This window comes from Talpa occidentalis, unplaced genomic scaffold (genome assembly GCF_014898055.3).
Source record: "Talpa occidentalis isolate TD23 unplaced genomic scaffold, MPIMG_talOcc4v2.1 talOcc4.4, whole genome shotgun sequence".
Taxonomy (NCBI): Eukaryota; Metazoa; Chordata; class Mammalia; order Eulipotyphla; family Talpidae; genus Talpa; species Talpa occidentalis.
The window spans coordinates 9154737-9161480 of NW_023604295.1; positions in this window are offsets into that span (position 1 = coordinate 9154737).

The following is a 6744-nucleotide window of genomic DNA, read 5'->3' on the forward strand; positions in this document are numbered from 1 at the left end:
AAAATGAACATGAGAAGTCATTCTGGGTGGTGGGATGAAATAAGTATAGATACATAGAACAATATGGCTTTCAGGAAACAAACTATAATTGTGAATTCTTTAAGTATCTTTTCTTGCCTTGTTTATATTTGTATTCTTGACATTTAGCAGAGTTGCTATACAAGAGCTATCTGGTTTTAAAAATGAATGAATGAGTTAATAAATCAATGAAAAAATGTGTACATGCATCCCCAAACAATTCATGTTATTATTTTTTGTGCAGTTAAATATACCAATAGTTGTTTTCCACATTGTTAAGAGCCAGGTTCTGCATGATACTATAGTAATTGACATTAATTATCCCTAATCATGATAAACTTTCTAGCTAATGTACCCATAGCAGAACAAATGCCGTCATCCAAAGCAGTAGCTTCATTTTCACTCATCACCCTGACTCTTGGCCCTTACATCTTTTCTGTCTGACGACACTCTACCATATCATTTAATATTGAGCTTCTTCATGGTCATAATTAAAAAAAAAACTTTCTACTTCACATTCTTTTGGCTATTGCTGTTCATTAGCAGAAGATTTGCAAACTCATGCAGTGTATCTCATGGTTTCATAGCTGGTGTGCTTGCTTCTTTACTCTCCCCTACACTGATGCTCCCTTATTTGAAGAAAAGATTTAGTGTGTCTTTACAGTATGTCTTTGGAAATATCTTGCAGTTGCTTCAATTTCAATCTTAATCTCTTATAGTTGCTTCATTTTCAATCTTAATACTAAGTTTACAAACATGTTTTGATCCTATCCTGTCTAAAAAAGTGTGGTGGGGGATAAAAGAAGTCAAATATTTCAACTCAATTTTTCCAGGGGAGGAAATGATATCAATGGTTGTGGGAAATAATAATAATAATAATAATAATAATAATAATAATAATAATAATAATACAAAGCCAGCAGCATATAGCTGAGCAGATTTGAATTTCTCCCATCACTCTATCATTTGTGTGATTTTTGGTCAATTACTCAACCTTTTTGTGTCTCAATTGTTTGATTGTTAAATTGGGGATATGTCTGCCTCTTAGATTTTGTGACATTTTAATGAGATGGGATAATAGAACCCAACAAATGTTAGTTTCCCAAGAGTTCTGGGCATGATAAGGGTTTTTAATAAGTTCAAAAACCGGAGGAGTAGTGATATTCATTGTTTTTGACAAGCCAAGCTCTGCTGCCATCACTTCTGTGCCAACTGATAGATGAGTTCAGACTTGATACAGCCCCAGTAGAGGTGATAGAACTACAGTTTGTAGGATGCATCAAAATCGGAGCTACAGGTTTTATGTAACATTTGTAAACAACAGAGTGCACATATATGCTTGATGTCTCATATGTCTTATGTTCTTAAATCAAAGCATCAGTTTTCTTTTTACCAGAATGAGCTGCCTTGTCATTATGCTTGCTGTAGGCGATGGCAATTTCGAACAGCTCTATGAATAAATTCAAGAAAGACTTATAGTGTGGATGCCTCTGGATGGGGGAATTATTTACATGGGAAAAATATGCTTAGTCAAATTTGATGATGTAAATATGGTAACTAGGTTGAAATAGAATCTATGTTATGGGTGGGATGATAGAATCTAAAGGAATATTTCTTCAAAGAATTAATAGAAAATAGATTAGAATAATATTTTTCAACAAGTATTTAACAATAATTTAATTTATCTTGAACCTAGGTGTTTTCTTTTTATATCAATTATTAGTCACATTCCAGTACTGAAAACTATATTTTTATCTCTGAAGGAAATTATATTTTTTACATTTATTTTTATTTTTTAGTTTTTTTAATATTTTTATTTATTTTTATATTCCCCATACAATTGTGACCTCCTTATTTTGACCCCAATCCCTCCCCTCCCCGCCACCCCACCCCCTATAGAGTGTCTCTGGTTCATAGTTGTTTGTTGATTATAATTTTTACTTTCTTATAGTTATTCATTTTCATGGTCCCTTATTTAAGTTTTCTAGATTCCTGCTATGAGTGAGACCATCCGGTATGTTTCTTTTTCTTTCTGGCTTATTTCGCTGAGCATGATCCCTTCCAGCTCCATCCATGCTGCTGCAAGTTGCATGAGTTTATCTTTTTTGATGGCTGAGTAATATTCCATGGTGTATATGTACCACATCTTCTTGATCCAGTCATCTATTTTTGGGCATTTGGGCTGTTTCCAAAGCTTAGCTATTGTAAATAGTGTTGCTATAAACATAGGGGTGCAGGTGCTCTTTGGAATTGATGTTTCTGTGTCCTTTGGGTAAATACGTAGGAGTGGAATTGCTGGATCATATGGAAGCTCTATGTTTAGTAGGTCCAGAAATCTCCACACAGCTCTCCATAGTGGTTGGACCAGCTTGCACTCCCACCAACAGTGCAGGAGAGTTCCTTTTTCTCCACAACCTCGCCAACATTTGTTGTTGCTAGTTTTTTTTAATATGTGCCATTCTCACTGGTGTAAGATGGTATCTCATGGTAGTTTTGATTTGCAGGAAATTATCTTTTTTTTAGTAAAAACTTTTATATGTTTTTTTCTGATTATTTTCATCTATATATGCCTATAGCTTACTGTAGTATCTTAGGTGCTTAATCACAACAACATAAATATCCACCTCCTGCTTTCCTCTTGTTACTCAGATCCATGTACCTGAAGTAATGCTCTTATCTAAATCTACCATTATCCAATAAAAGATTTCCATTGTACACTCAGAATAGCAATAATGATGCATTTGAATAATGTAGTATTGTCACCATTACTAGGTTCACAGACGCAAATAATAAATAGTTCACTATCTCCTAAAGAATGTTGGCCTTCTATCTAGGTCTTGTTCTAGCTGGTTCTTTGAAAAAATAAATAAAATAGACAAACTCCTAGCCAGGCTCACAAAGGAAAATCAGGAGAAAACACAAATTATAGGATCACAAATGAAAGAGGATAAATCATAACAGACATAGCAGAAATAAAAGGAATAATCAGAAACTACTATGAACAGTTATATGCAAAAAAGTTCAACAATCTAGAAGAGACAGACAAATTTCTACAACTTTACAATCACCCAAAGCTAGATAAAGAAGAAGTAGAACAACTAAACAGCCCAATTGTATGCAGTGAAATTGAAATGGTAATCAAAACCCTCCCCAAATATAAAACCCAGGACCAGATGGATTTACAAGTGAATTCTACCAAACATTCAGCAACAAACTAGTACCTATCCTTCACAAACTCAAAAAATTAAGAAGGGGGGCGGAGCAACATGGCGGCGAGGAGACGCTGCGAGTAAGATCTCCCATTAAAAAAAGTGAATAGGGAGGAAAAGCGGCAGGTCCCAGTGAGAAGTGGGACACGGAAGATAAACGGGTGACTCCAGCAAACTACCCGAAGAAGAAAGTGGCCATAAAAGAGGACTAGAAGGGAGGGAAGCGCAGAACCCTGCTCCCCTCCCCCGCCCACAGAGGCGGCACTCTCTGACCGGCAGAGAGGAGGAAACAACAAACCAAAACAACCAACAAGAACAAACAACGCAGCAAGCGGGACCGTGAGTGGAAAGGAACTATTGCAGCCACCACACCCCGTGAACGGGAGCTGAGGCGAACCCTGCAGGATTCGCCGCAGCGAGCGAACGGGCGCCATTAGAGAAGAACAAAGACCCCGGGAGACGCGCACCCAGCCCGGGCTGCCGGTAAGCTGGCGCGGAAACGCGGCGCGCTCGGGGAGCTTGAAAAGCAAGTGCAGACCAGAATCGCGGCTGCCCAGGTACCCGCGCCTGCGACCTAGGCTTGCGGGGAGACAACCTAGGCTTGCGGGGAGACGCGCGGAGGTCCTCACTGAGGTGAAGGTCCCTCCCTGAGTGAGCAGGAACCAGGCGCCCAGGCACGGGAGCGGTGCAAAAGGCGCCCTTCCCGCGCCACTGAACTGGGCTACAGCCCGCGTCCTGGAACTGAGGGCTTTGAACTGAGACCCGGGGCACAAAAATTCAGGGCGTGGGTTCTCCACGACGGTGGGGCACAAGGCAGACACAGCACCCCAAAGCTGTTGAGGTGTACCCTACCATTCCCGCTCTGTTCTCTGTCCCACGGGGTGGGGGGAGGCGAAAAACAGCCCCCCAAGGACAATAGGAGAGATCTCTGGCGCCACCTAGCGACCAGGAAAAAAAAAGTCACTAACACCCTATAAAACAGGACATTTCTTAAGACTGCTTGAAAAGGCAGAAGGTTTCTGGAGGACCCAGTGGCCAGCCGGGAAGTTATTCCACGCCAGGCCCCTTCCGACCAGCAGTCTGAGCCCACAGAGGGAGCAGGCACCCACGTCCGGGGCAGACCGGGGCGCAGAAGAGTGTGCCTGAAACCGGAGGCGCAGGGACTGCATCCCGCTTCGCCATTTGAGAACAGGGACATTTCTTCAGTAAAAACTGCCTAAAACCAGCAGAAAGCTCCCCCAGAAGGCAGAGATGGCTCCTGGAAGAGCCAGAGGGGAGCGGAGAAGTTCACCCAAGATGCCAGTCAGTCCGAGCATCACAGTGTCCCAACGCATACGACAAATTAGAAAACAGACAGTAGGGAGTAGAAGAACCACACGCAACCTAACAACTCCTCAGGAAAGAAGCACACCACAAAAAGAAAACCACTCCCCAGATTGCAACGACAGCAACTTGGAAGAACTTCTGAGCCTTCCAGAAAGAGAATTTAAAATTGCCATGATTAAAAAAGTGATAGATCAGAAGAAGGAAATTGAGTCCCTAAAGAGGGAAAACAATGGTCAGAAGAATGAAATTGAGTCCCTAAAGAGGGAAGTAAAAGAAATGCAGGAGATCAAAGAATTAATGGAGGAACTAAAGAACTCCGGAAAAGCAAGGAAAGCAGAATAGATGAAATGGAAGAACGAATAAGTTCTCTTGAAGACACAGAAATAAAAAGAACCAAAACAGAAAAGAAAGAGAAGTACGAAGGAAAAAGATGAAGAAAGACTTCGAGAACTATCTGACTCCATGAGGAAAGGAAATATAAGAGTTTATAGGAATTCCAGAAGGAGAGGAGAGAGATGTAGGAACAGAGAAAATATTCCAGGAGATAATTGAAGAGAACTTCCCAAACGCGAAGAAGGAGCTGAAAATTGATATACAAGAAGCAAGAAGAACACCAAACTTCCACGACGAAAGGAAAAACACAGCAAGACACATAATAGTAAAGCTCCCAAGAATCCAGGACAAGGAAAAAATAATGAAGCTGACAAGAGGAAAGAAACAGATAACATTCAAAGGAAAACCAATCAGGCTGACATCAGACTTCTCTGAAGAAACACTACGGGCAAGGAGAGAGTGGAGGGACATAGTCAACAGACTCCAAGAAAACAGATGCCAAACAAGAATACTCTATCCCGCAAAGCTCTCTTTCCTCCATGAAGAAAGAATATGGACCTTCCCAGACAAAGAGAAACTCCGAATTTCATTACGAATAAACCCCACTCCAAAAAAATACTACAAGGAATCCTAAAGCCAGAACCTCAGAGGGACGAATAACAACGAAAGAAGACCAAAAAAAAAAAAAAAAAAGTTATTAAAAGAATAAATAAAATCAAAGAAAGACAAACATAATGGCAAATACAGATGCTAACATATCAATATTAACTCTAAATGTAAATGGACTAAACTCTTCAATAAAAAGACACAGAGTTGCAGCCTGGATTAAGAAACAAAACCCAACCTTTGCTGTCTCCAGGAAACACATTTAGCTACAAAGATAAAAATAGGCTCAAAGTCAAAGGATGGAAAACAATCCTACAAGCAAATGGGCCAAAAAAGAAAGCAGGAACAGCTATACTTATATCAGATAAAACAGACTTCAAACTCAAAAAAATAAAAAGAGACCCCAATGGTCACTACATTATGATTAAGGGACAATACTTCAAGAAGAAATAACACTCATTAACATATACTCACCAAACGAAAGAGCACCAAAATATATCAGACAACTGTTGTCCTCTCTGAAAACAGACATCAGAGAAAACACATACGTAGTGGGAGACTTCAACACACCACTATCAACAATGGATAGATCAACAAGACAAAAAATAAGTAAAGAAACTAAAGCTCTAAATAAGGACCTAGAGCATTTGGGCTTAACAGACATCTATAGAACGCTAAACCCAAAAAAAACGGAGTACACATTTTTCTCAAGCGCACACGGATCATTCTCCAGGATCGATCACATACTGGGGCACAAGACAAACATCAACAGATACACCAAGATTGAAATCATACCAACCATCTTTTCTGACCACGAAGGCATCAAACTAGAAATAAATCATAAAAAGAAGGCAAGGAACTATCCTACCTCATGGAGATTAAAAGCCACACTACTGGAAGACCACTGGACTAACGAGGAGATCAAAGAAGAAATTAAAAAATCTTTGAATTGAATGACAAGGAGGACACCAATATCCTAAATGTATGGGATGCAGCAAAAGCAGTAATAAGAGGAAAATATATAGCAATAGAAGCTCACATCAAAAAACAAGAAAGAACTCAAAGAAACAACCTAATCTCGAAGCTCAAAGATCTAGAAAAAGAACAACAAAAAAACCCAGAACCAGTAGAAGAAAAGAAATAATAAAAACCAAAGCAGAAATAAATGAAATTGAAACTAAAAAAACAATCCAAAAGATCAATGAAACCAAGAGCTGGTTCTTTGAAAAAATAAATAAAATAGACAAACCCC